Genomic DNA, 12,461 nt, shown 5'->3' with positions numbered 1-12,461 from the left:
TTATTGGCAGCTTTTGATTTATATTACCAAAGGGAACAGAGGACACGAATGATCCAGCTGAGTGAATTTGGTTTTAAATTTGCGTGAAAGATTTATTCGTACATTTCAACATGGGCCTGTGTGATGTTTGATGCATTCCGTAGAAAAGAACAAAACCATAACTGTGAAGCCAAGGTGTGTCGTTAGAAAACTGCCTACCTTATGATGGATGGTGTATTTTGGTTTTCTTTAAAATGAATGCTTAGTTTGACCTAGATCAAATCCTCTGGGGTTTTCCAGACTACGGTGACCAAGTCATACTGGTTTGCCTAGGACTTTCCTGGTCCCAGGAAACCCATGCAAACTGGAATGGTTTGTCATCTTACTCTAGACGGACTTAATGCTGAATAAGTTTGTAGGATTCCGTAGTGCTAAGTCAGAAAATTGTGCGTGTCTGTGTGTGTGACCATGTGCAAGGGTATACATGCATTCTGAATAAGGCAAGACATTATTACTTTACCAAATTAGAAGAATACCAGTAAGAGTTGGCTCAAGAGCTAACAAAAGGTACTAGAATTCTTTCTTCAAAAGACTCAAGGGTAGTCTCACTTAGTTTCATACAAGCTCAACAATATAACATACTATTCAAATTCTTCCTCCTGACACTTGCTCTACAGTTACAGTTACAAAATGGTTTCATAAGATAAAACTTGATGATCTTTTCAGTACTTGAACACTCATGTACCACCCAGATTCAACAATCATTAATTATTAAGACAAGCTTCTGCTATCCCTTGTATCTTTTATTTTCCCAACTAAAGTATTCTGAAGCAAATTCAAGACACTAACGTTTCACCCCTACATACTTCTGTAGGTGCTTCTCAAAATAATAAGCAATCTCTTTCAAAATCTCAATGTTATAATTAGATCTAACAAAATAGTGGTAAATCCTTGGTTATCACCTAATGTCCATGTCAACATTCATATTTCTTGATTGTCTCAAAACCTTTAAAGTGGGTTTGCTTGTCAGGACCAACACACTTGGATATTGTGCCTTTAAGTCTTCCCAAATCTCGAACAGTCTTCATGTTCCCTTCTTTATTCACAATATTGCCTTGTTGATGAAACTGTGTTAGTTGTTAACTTTCTTGTGTTTAACTTGTGCCTATATCGTCTGTATTTTACTAAATTGGAAGTTAATTTTCCCTTGAAATGAAACTTTTTTGGCAAGAATATTTCACAGATTGCACTGCCTACAGGTGACACATTGTATCTGGATATTCTACTTTTAGTAATAAGACTAAATGTACCACCAGTTCTGCAACCACTACCTCTCTAAACTTGAGAATCCTAGATATCATCTTTGTAATTTTCTTAACTTTCTGCCAATTTTTAATAAAAAATATATAAACATGCACAAAATCATTACACTTAAAATATTCTAACACTTATATCCACTTTTGTGGACATTTAAAAACATGCTTTTTTCAGAACTGGTTTCAAAAATGAGGTATTATATATGTACTTTTTCAGTTTTAACTGGTCTCAATATCAATTACTTTACATTTACTCATTATTGCCTAGCCCATAAAATTCTCTTTTAAATTATAAAAATAATATATTCCCTGTAGAATAATATAAAGTAAAATGTTCTCTGTATTTCTCCTTCTAGCCCAACAACCCCTTTCCCAAAGGTAATCATTGTTTATAGTTGTACATGTATCATCTGAGATATTTTTCTATGTGTTTTCCTGAGTTCTTTCTGCTGTTGTTTTTGTCACAGATGGATATCATATTCTTCTGCAATTTGCTTTTTTCCCTCTTAACATATTAGTACATATAGGTCTATCTTATTCTTTGTATAGTATTTCCATTGTATAACTACACTGTAATTACTTACCCGTTGCCTATAAATGGACATTTAGTTTGTTTCATCTGTCTATCTTAACAGAACGCATCTCTTTCAAATTTATTTGGTTAAGATAGATCAGTGTTTCCCTTCTATATATAAAATACTTTACCAGCTATTAATACAAAATTCCTAGGAAAATATAATAACCACATAATCAGAGCTTATTAAAGTTCTTTCAGGCACAGAGACATGATTAATCTGCTTATTAGGTATAGCTAAGAAGTTCTTTGAGACATTGATACCTGAATCAGAATCAAAACCAATTAAAAGCTAAAGAATCAATATGGGCATGAGTCCATGGAAATAACTACGGTATTTTGCCATGTGTAATGCACACTTTTTTGCCCAAAATTTGTGAAGGAAAAATAAGGGTGCACATTATACATGCGTAGTATCAATTCCATTTCCCTGAAAGTTTGGGCCAAAATGTGCATGTGCATTATACACGGGAACACATTATACACACCAAAGACAGTATATCTCATCTCTGCTGCCTGTATTTTGAAGGGATATTTTAAATCGTACCATAATGAAGATTAGAGTATCCTTGAAGTTTCTCAACTCAACTCTCAGGCTATTATAAAGAGAAATTAAAAGAGAAATTATCTGAAGAATGAAAACTGATGAACCAAAGTACAAATACAATTTAAAAAAGATATTTTATTCACACATTTCTTACAAACTATGTCTCCTTTAACTTGTTTCTTCTATAGATTACACATGGGAATGTTTTCTTTCCCATTATGAGTCTCTTCCTCTGGTCCTGGGCCTCTCAGTCAACTGTTCTTTAAAGCACAGTGCCTAGAGCTAACCACACATAACCACTGACATGGTCTCGTCTCAGTGGACTTTGTTAGGATTATTCATTAATAGGCATGATACTACTCCTATAACCTAAGAGTGTTTAACATACTAATGTTTTTAAGTCACAACCTTTATAATGGGCGTAGTTGGGTGATTAAAGTACTTGGCTTCCTCACATAGTTATTTTCAGACTAAAATGAAATAGAAGATACAAAATATTGCAAAGTATTTTAGTGAAAATAATAGCAAAATCTGCTGGGTACTTCCTATGTACCAAGTACTGTTTAAAGTGCATTATATGTATGCATTTGTTTACTTTACACAACTACTACCAGAGCTAGTATCTCCACATAACAAATGAGGAAACTGAGGAACAGGAAGTTAGAGCAAGTTAATAGCAGAGTCAGAGATCAAATCCAGATAGTCTGACTTTAGAACTCTCACTCTGCCTTCCTTCTTTTCCTTTGGCTGGGTACTTGGGCTGTGGGTAGAATGTTCAGAAATGGACTGTCATGGCTGAATAGGCAAGAAGAGTGATTCTTGGCAGGCAGGGATGTAGTTCTGACTATCTCAGTCCTCCATAGGGCACCACACATCAAAACCTACTAGTCATGAGAGTGTGACCATGCTACTGGATGAGTGCCCTAGAAATGTAGAACTTTTTAACAATAGGAGTTGTCTAAAATAATAAGTATTGGAGGACAAGGACGAATAATAGAATACTGAAATTTGAAGAAGATAATTTATCTGCCTCTTTCTTAATGCAGGATGTTTCTACATATCACTAATAGATAGACATTTGGTCTCTTCTTGAACTCAACCCCTCCACTTGCCTCAACTGTTTCCTTCCTGGTCACCCTGTGACTAGTCAATATCCCCCTTTAAAGTGTGAAACCCTAAATTCAGCCCTAAATCCAGATGTGGTTTGGTCCAAACCAGAGAGCTCTCATTTTTAAAAGATGTATCCAAGCAGGGCCATATGACAAAGTTATCTGGCTCTGGAGTTATCACAGTGAAGGTTCCTATACTGCACTGGGATGTTAGACTAGCTGCCATTCATGTCCTCCTCCAAATCCGAGTCTATGAATTCTAGTTAGATTACATGAACAGAAGTAGAATAATGATTGATATTTGACAGCCTCAGAGAGGACGTTCTTCCAAAGTAACATATGTAGTCAGCTTTAGGAAGGGACCTGAGGCATTTGAAAATTTGTAGAATTTATGAAATATCTTATCAAACAAAGTTTCTACACTTACTTCAATCTTACATAGTAAAAATTTATTTTTAAAACGAAAATATAGAGGACTCTCTTTATCTTAAGTGTTTGTATTGGGAACAGAAAGGGAGAAAGAAAATGAACAGACAAGAAAGAACAGGAAATCCATAGGGTAACCTTTGTGAGAATAAAGCTCTGAATGCTAACTTAATTCAATTTTAACTTAATATTATCATTGTGGAACTCTAGAGGGATTCTTCAACAGCCAGAAATGTGTCTTTCTCTTTTCCAACCTCAGAATCAGCAGAAAAATTGAAATGTATGCATGAAAATGAGTTTCTAGCATCCTCTCACAGGGTTTGCATGGGGAAAATATGCTTAGCACTCTCAGAAAGTGCAACATTAATTTTACATTGTTTAATGAGAAACAGCTGGCACACTTTATGGAAACCAGATTTCCTAGTCTGATAGTAACCTGATATTTTATAGTTTTAAGGAGAAAAGTTTTCACACTACCCAAAACATACATTCATTTTTATAGTTAATATTTACAATCCTAGGTTTTCAAATCTAAATAGTCAAGATTCTAACGTTCAACAGATGACTTGTTCTTGAAACAGGAAACAAGTTACACTGATTGGCATTTAAAGATTATTTATGAGGAAATCATTCTACCTTAGATCATTAGATAGCCATTTTAACCCTGTAAACTAGGAGAATGAAAAATTCCTTTAGCTAATTTTAATGTGGTTAAGAGCTCTAGGACTTTGGACATATGCTGTCACCTCAACATTCCTTCAGTGAGAAAGTCCTTGTGGTTTCTCAGTTTGCATATGTGAGTTCAGCAGCCAGACGTAGACAGGAGCAGAGAGCTCTAGCTCTGTTCTCTGCCCACAGCTCCCTGGCCCAATTCTAACATGTACTGAACCCTCTCTGAAACTAAGAGATTAGTTTAATGATATTTTTATGGTATTCAGAGTAGGGTATTAGCATGTTACTACTAAAAAAAGAAAATGTCTTTACAAAAGGAAAATCAATATACGAAACATGTTAGAGTTCGTCTATTTCCAAATGTACTAATTTGACTACCCAAATATGCATTTCAAAAAATTATGCAAGGTATTTATAGTGTTTTGCAAGTTTTACTACTGATGCCATTCTTAGTAGAGAAAGATGTTTTCTCATTAGTCACTGAAAGAGTTTTCTTTTAAAAGATTATGAAGATTCTTGATGCTTTTAGAAATTTCCTTTTGTAACTCTAATTTAGTTGAATGAGTGAATGGATAAATATGCGTGTGGGGGGGAGAAGTAGGTTTCCTGAGCAATTACACTTCTTAAAAAAAAAAGTGACGACACAGAAATAACCAGGTGTTAAAGACAAAGTTTATGTTACCCTCCAAATTCGCGTGTTGAAGGCCTAACCCTTAATGTGATGATATTTGGCGATGGGGCCTTTAGGAGATAATTAGGGTTAGATGAGGTCACAAGGGATCATAATAAACTCATAATCATTATAGGGGTATTTTTAAATCTCTGTATCATGTAGTAGTTGATACATAAAAATATGAACAACCAGGACATCAGCAATACCACTGAAGCTACTGATACTATTTATTGTGTTTCTTCCTGATCCTATTTATTCCCTTGTCAGAGGTGGATATTTTTCAAGTTACTGCTGTAGCTGTAATCTACCCCACCTATAAAGTTTTGTTTACTTGTAGGGTCAAAAAAGCATTTTAAATGTAAATTATTATCATTTTAAAAGAGATACGAAAGTGTCATTTTTGTAATTTGGTTTCTCAATCAATTTCTAATAATAAATTGTACTCAGAGCAAACTGATTTACTCGTAGTACTCACTCCTCTTCTACTCCTCAACTGCAAACTCACACTGCAGGACACCTGTGCGTGTTGGGCATGAGTGTAGGAGAAAGCACAGTCAGGAGGCGGGTGGCTAAGCAGAGCTAAAATGGATTCCTAAGTTTTACCACCTACTTTTCAACACCGTAGTCTCTGACTACTAAAAATTCTCTTCTCAAAGAGAGCACAGTTGGCACAGGTACTAATGACTCTCACCCGTCAAAATGTCATGCTTGACAAAATAGAGACTGTTTTAGCAGAAGCGATTCCCTAATGAAAAACAAAGAAGGCATTTTCAAGCCCTTATTGTTACAATGAATGTACACAAGCATGAAGCCTGTACACAATATATGGACACAGGCAGGCCAGAACACGCGCTTGAAGGGACTTTTGCATCACAGTAAGGCACACATCACTCAGCAAGACATACTTTAAGGATGTGATTTGATTAGATATGTAATTAAAGTACTTGAAGAGTTCCCCAACACAGACATACTGCCTTTTGACCTTCCTGTAATCCCAAGTGACATCTGAACTCTGAGCCATAAAAGCTGGAAATTAAAAAATGGCATGATCTTTTATCTACCAAGATTTGGCAAGGGTAGAAGACTATAAAGGCCACTAAAGCTCATCGGGAGCCAGGCGTGTGCCCAGATAATGCTAAGACTTTCTTAAAGAGGAAAACGGTTCTGTACAAACTTTATTCCAGATACCAGGAACGTTTGACTTCCAGTTTCCAGTTTCCAGTCACTAATGTGACTCTATGGACTTTTAGAACATCCAATTACTACTAATTTTGAAAAAATGTTCAAGTCGAAACGTGTCGTAGAACTCATGCGGACCAAAGCCTTCATTTTTTAGGCTAAACAATTGAAAACTGAGAGATATGATAAAACTTGCCATGATCACATAGTAATACTGGTAACTTAAAACGTGGTCTTCTACCTTCAAGTTTCTGCTTTGCCCCATAACACCATGATCCCAAAATATGCATGTAAAATTATTTTTTGTATTCTGAGGAAAAAAGAATCTCAAATTGTAAGATGTCAATTCAGAAATAATTGAACAAATAATATATTTGGGATTTATTTTAAAATCTTCACTTATTCCTCTAAGCAGCTATGAAAGAATCATTTTCAGTAATCCAGCTGAGAAAAGATTCAAGCTTTCTTCCCCAATAGATGATAAGTACTGAATTGTATTTTCTTAGAATAGGAGTGTTTCAGTCACCTATTACTAGATAACAAACGACCCTCAGGTGCGTTACCTGGGTGGTTCTGCCCTGTATGCCAGGGTGCTAGGATGACTGCTGTCCGCTGGAGACGGGACTGGGAGCTCGGCAGAGGATACAGTCTCTGAGAAGCCTAGATGGTAAAGGCCATGCAGAGGCTTAGCTGAGCTAAGGCGGGTCTGCAGCTAGCGGCCTCAGTTCTCCACATGGACCTCTCCACGTGTCCGCCTGGGCTGCCTCATGGCATGACAGCAGGGTTTCCAGAGAGAGAATTCGAAAAGCAAGAAACTGGCAGCTGCCAGGCCAATTCAGGGACTAGTCCTGAAATGGCACAGCAGCACTACTGCTTTATTTTATTTATCAAAGCAGTCTTGGGCTTAGCTCACAACCTGTGGGAGAGGACTAGACAAGGGCATAAATAATGAGAGGCACAGTTAATTGGGGGATCTTCAAAGTAACAATCTACCATATAGGAATTGTGAAAATGCTGGTCAAACATGACATTCAAAGAAGAATAAACACTGAAGGGGCTGTTAACCAAGAATACTGTATTAGAATACAACAAGTGTATATAACCCTAAAATTTACATATAAATACAAAAAAACCTGCATTAATTCTACACATTCTTTGTGCTTCATGGATGTGCTTTATGAAATTCAAATGAATACTGTGGCATTATTTTCAGCCAGATATTATTTAATAAGTATGTCCTTAAAAATTGATAGCTGTGTGTGTGTGTGTGTGTGTGTGTGTGTGTGTGTGTGTGTAGTATATATAGCTCAATAACACATTTCTGAATCTATAAGATGCAAATTTAAACAAATTTATTTATTCAATGTGATGTTGGGCAGTGAAGGGGCAAAGGCCAAGCTCCAAAAGAATTAATTCATTTATTAATTATAAAGATGCTTTGTAGATTACCTGGTGACCTACATTTTACCCAAATTCCACCTGGGACTGAGCCTGTATAATAAAGACAATTTAAGTGAGGAATGTTGGAATACTCAAAAGTATGTATGTGATTAAATACGTTCAATCATGTATTGAAGGAGTAGGGATCTAACTTAGTGAGGTTATACTATGTGCCACAAACTGTATATATTAATCACACTGTTTCACTGACTCCTCTCAAATGCCTTGGAATAGGATGATTATTCCCATATATGAGTGAGTACATTGGAAACTGTACAGCCACCTTCACACACTTAGAAAACGAAAGAGCAGAGAACTGAACCCAAGCAAAGCCTATCTGCTCTTTCAGTGACATCACACATTTTTTTTAATGGTATCTTCAGGGGATGGTACTAAATTCTACTTTATATCTGATTGATCTCTACTAAAAAAATTAGTTTTTAAACACCTGTTTCTAGAGTCTTATTCATTATTAACTATTTCATGACGTGAACATGTACACAGTAGAAATATGCATTTAAAGAAACCCTTCAGTTAATCTTCCTGAATTTAAATTGCCTGTTAATCTAAATTTGTGCTTTCTTACAGAATGGCACACATGTCTAAATACTAGTGCTTTAAAAGTAAAAGGGCCAGAAAAACCAATCCCACCCTACAGCTACACTTTACAACTGTATCACAGCAAAAGGAATCATACGTTTTTTAGTGTGTTAGCTTCAATATATTGTTAATGCCTTAATCATTCTATCAATTTTTGAGCTCCTTGTAAACCAATACTACCAAACGCATATTTGTCTCCCACAACACCTAACACAGTGACCTATACATGGTAAGTATTGAGTGTTGGTTGAATGAATGAAAGGAGCAAAAAGAAATCTGAAATACCAGAAATTGCACTGAATACTTTATAAAAACAAAGTACCAACCAAATACTAGTTACTTTCAATATTTGGTGACATACAATCATAGCAACGGTAGGCGTTGCAAAGATACATAGTATTTCTATTTAAGAATAGGTACAGTAATGCCCAACTCCAACTCATTCCTTACTACAAGGAGGTGATAAATTTAGGACATTTATTTTGAAAGAAGATAAAGGCAGCCAGGAAAGGGAAATAACACAAGAGGGACCAAACTGAACTCTGAAGAGGGGTGAGTATTGAAATAATTTAAGATGTATTTAAATATTTCCTTTAATTGTAAAAAGGTATCCTTATGAAAACTAATAAGGAAAAACAAGAGGCCATCACCACCTTAAATTTACATATTAAACAAGGCCAGAATATTTGTATAATTGCTAATAAAACGTGATCTTGATAGAAAATACTGTAAAGGGAGATTAAAAGACAACAAATCTAAGTTTGAAAACATAGGAATTAGGAATTCTAGAAAGGAAACAATCTGTTTTCAGGATCTGGTTGTACTTCACTGCAATTCAAAATAATTGTGGAATATTATGCCTAATCATAATAGGAGAAAAGAAGAATAAATTATATCTATGCTCCTATGTTATGGTTCTAAAGTGGCCATAATTAGAACATGTATATAATTCTATAAACATAGAATTTCAGAACAAAATATTACAAAAAATTTCCTCTCTTTATTTTACAGGGGGAAAAAAACCCTGTAAATTTCTGGAATAAACTCTACTTTGATTTACATGTGAAATAAAAGCATAATATAAAAATATAAATTACTTAAAACCTTATTGGTACTTCCATTATTTTTAGAATTCTACAGGTTAGGAAAACGTGTCTGTGGGAAATAAAAATACTGGGGGTGCCAAAAAAATGTACGAGTATATACATGACTTGTATTCATTTTTTGTTATTGGTATATATTGAGTATTATAATTTTAATACAGTTTTTTCCTTTCTTGAAATGTGATTCACTTTTTTGGCACCCTCTGTATTAACCACTCACATATTACCTAACTGAATAATCATCAAGTCATGGTATAGAATAGATTATTTAAAATTTACACTGTCATTGTAGAATCCCACACATTAAATTAAAAAGGAATGCTGAAGTCTAAAACCCCCACACATATCTAGGCAAATTCTTCACCTACTAGTTAATGTATAAGGAACACTTCTTTTCTAAAAACATTACAAAATTGACATTTCCATGGGCTTTTTAAATTTACAAAGCAGGAACTGTAGTAAAAACAGAGACAGGCAAGAATTTAGTTAAGCATTAATACAGTCATTTAGAAATCCTCTAAAAATGAATTTGATTCTGTACTGTGTTCTATAATGGAAATTCAAAAACTACAACTTCATATACCCAACAAACTTACTGTATGTGTAAAGTGTCTTTATCCTCTTGTCAATATACAATCTGAATTCCTAATTCTGGATAAATACATGCAAATGGCTTGGAAAAGTACTAAATATATAAGACAGACTTATAATTTAGCAGCAAGATTTGCTTACACATTTTTTGGATATCAATAGCAAGAAAACAAAGGATAATGTTATAACTAATGTTATCCCAATCTCCATTAGTGCCCAGAATATTTATTGCTTTGTGGCTTTACTGCAACTGGTATATTTAATAAGAATTGCTCTGTGCCATAATCAAGGGTAATGCTTAAATATAAACAATCAATTTTAATTATGAAATTTTATTTGCATTTTGCATATCGATGAACAATTTTAAATGATTTGTTTATGTTACATGCAGGAATAGCACTAAAACCTAATAAATGCTTTAGTTTAATTTTCTTATCTAATTTGAGAAAATTGATACTCTAAAAATAAGAATACTTCTTGCAAAATTATTACATTATTTATATTATGAACCCTTCAGTATAATAATACTTGAAACGTGTTCTTAAAAATGTTCTACACATTAAAATATAAGTCTCCCTCATGGGATAATTGCGCAAAAACAAATGAATAAAATAATACTAGTAATAATATATAATAACAGAAAATACAAAATCCCACCCCATTCACATGCTTCTGAGTTAATTATTTAAATGGCAAAAAGTACAGATGATTTTTTTTTCACTCAGAGGATAAAACTGTTTATCAGAGAGTTTATTCATATCTTAAGTTCTGCTACATGCAAAGTGCCCAGCTTGGTCTAGTGCAAAATACAAAAGAAAGCTAATAAATTAGTAGAAGAAACAGTCATGTATGAATAACTACAATGCAAGAACTCTGGTAAATGCCACAGAGTAATACAGAAAAGGAGCCATAGGAATTGGATGAGGAATACATTGGTTCCAGCTAAAGGAACGAAGGAAGTATATTCTCCTTTGGGGAGAAGGAAAAATAAAGGAGTTGTCCATATGTGTGTAGGGGGAAAGGCAGGGAGAAGAAGCAATTTGTTAATTATTAGTGTTTATGTTCCTTAATTATTATGATTTACTGAGCTAGAAACGGGGCTGTAAAGATATAACGGTAAGCATCGGAGAAAGGCTAAGACGTAAATTGATTCTTGCCACAGTAATCTCCCATAAATTCTGCAGTATTAAAATGGCTATGGAAAACTGAAGTACGCTGGGTTCTAAAAAGAACTCTGTCTAAAGCTATAGCTGCACTTACCACAGATAAGAAGGCCCTTTTCTGCACCGTGATAAAAGTCACTTTCTCTAAAGAGAGGATCCAAACAAAATCTGGAGCTTAAAGTAACTCAAGAATGTTAAAATCCTCAAACTAACTTCAAAATTAAAGGAAAAATGAGAAGTTATCATTTAGAAACATCTTTAAAAAGCCATAGTAATACTGAGTAAATCTTTGATATATATACATACACACATACATACACACATATATATACATATATACATACACACACACACACACACACACACACACACACACACACACACATATGATATTACCTTCCATGAAAATAGAAGTCTCTCCTGAAATTATCCAGAGAAACTGAACACTCATTAGGCCATGTGAAATAATATGAAAGACATCTACAATAACAACATATATTCTGAGGGATTCAATTCCTTGCCACTGTTATATGGGTTTCATTAGAATGGGGGAAAAAAGCATGGAAGTAGTCAAGGAAAACTGAATAATTTTGATCTATGAAATGATCACTAAGAAAAATAATTTTAAAGGCAAAATAGTTTATTATTTCTAAGGGGTACCATCTATCCTGATATTTTTCATAACATATTTTCAGCATAAATAATTTCAAAGAAACTAATTCTTTATGTATTAGGCACAAGATGATTTTCCTCATTATTTGCAGTGTAACAAAAAATATTGTTTTTAAAATATAAAAGCCATCTTTTAACATTAAAAAAATTAATTGTCATTTATAAAAGACTTAAAAGTACAAAGTGCTTTGTTTTCCAGTATCTATTAGGTAAATCACTGTTAAACTTTGCAGCCAGTTACCAAAGGCTGTAAAGAATTATATTTCAGTCTCCATTCAGCAAGAATACGAAGCAGATGAGATATCACTTGTACATTTTATACATTACCTTACATTTATGACAATTGCATATTAATGCAGAATATTTCTCTCTGCTTTAATCTATTTTCTTAATATACCAATGATCAAAAACTTAGCT

At 34.1% G+C, this 12,461-nt stretch overlaps 1 protein-coding gene across 1 annotated transcript in view; it reads right to left on the bottom strand.

Annotated features, from left to right (window-relative positions):
• TNKS (tankyrase) overlaps window positions 1–12,461 on the bottom strand; it is a 185,916-nt gene that overhangs the window by 71,974 nt on the left and 101,481 nt on the right. The gene's annotated exons all lie outside the window — the stretch shown is intronic.

Source organism: Rhinolophus hipposideros (assembly GCF_964194185.1).
Source record: "Rhinolophus hipposideros genome assembly, chromosome: 4".
Lineage (NCBI taxonomy): Eukaryota > Metazoa > Chordata > Mammalia > Chiroptera > Rhinolophidae > Rhinolophus > Rhinolophus hipposideros.
This window is presented reverse-complemented; position numbering and strand designations above follow the sequence as displayed.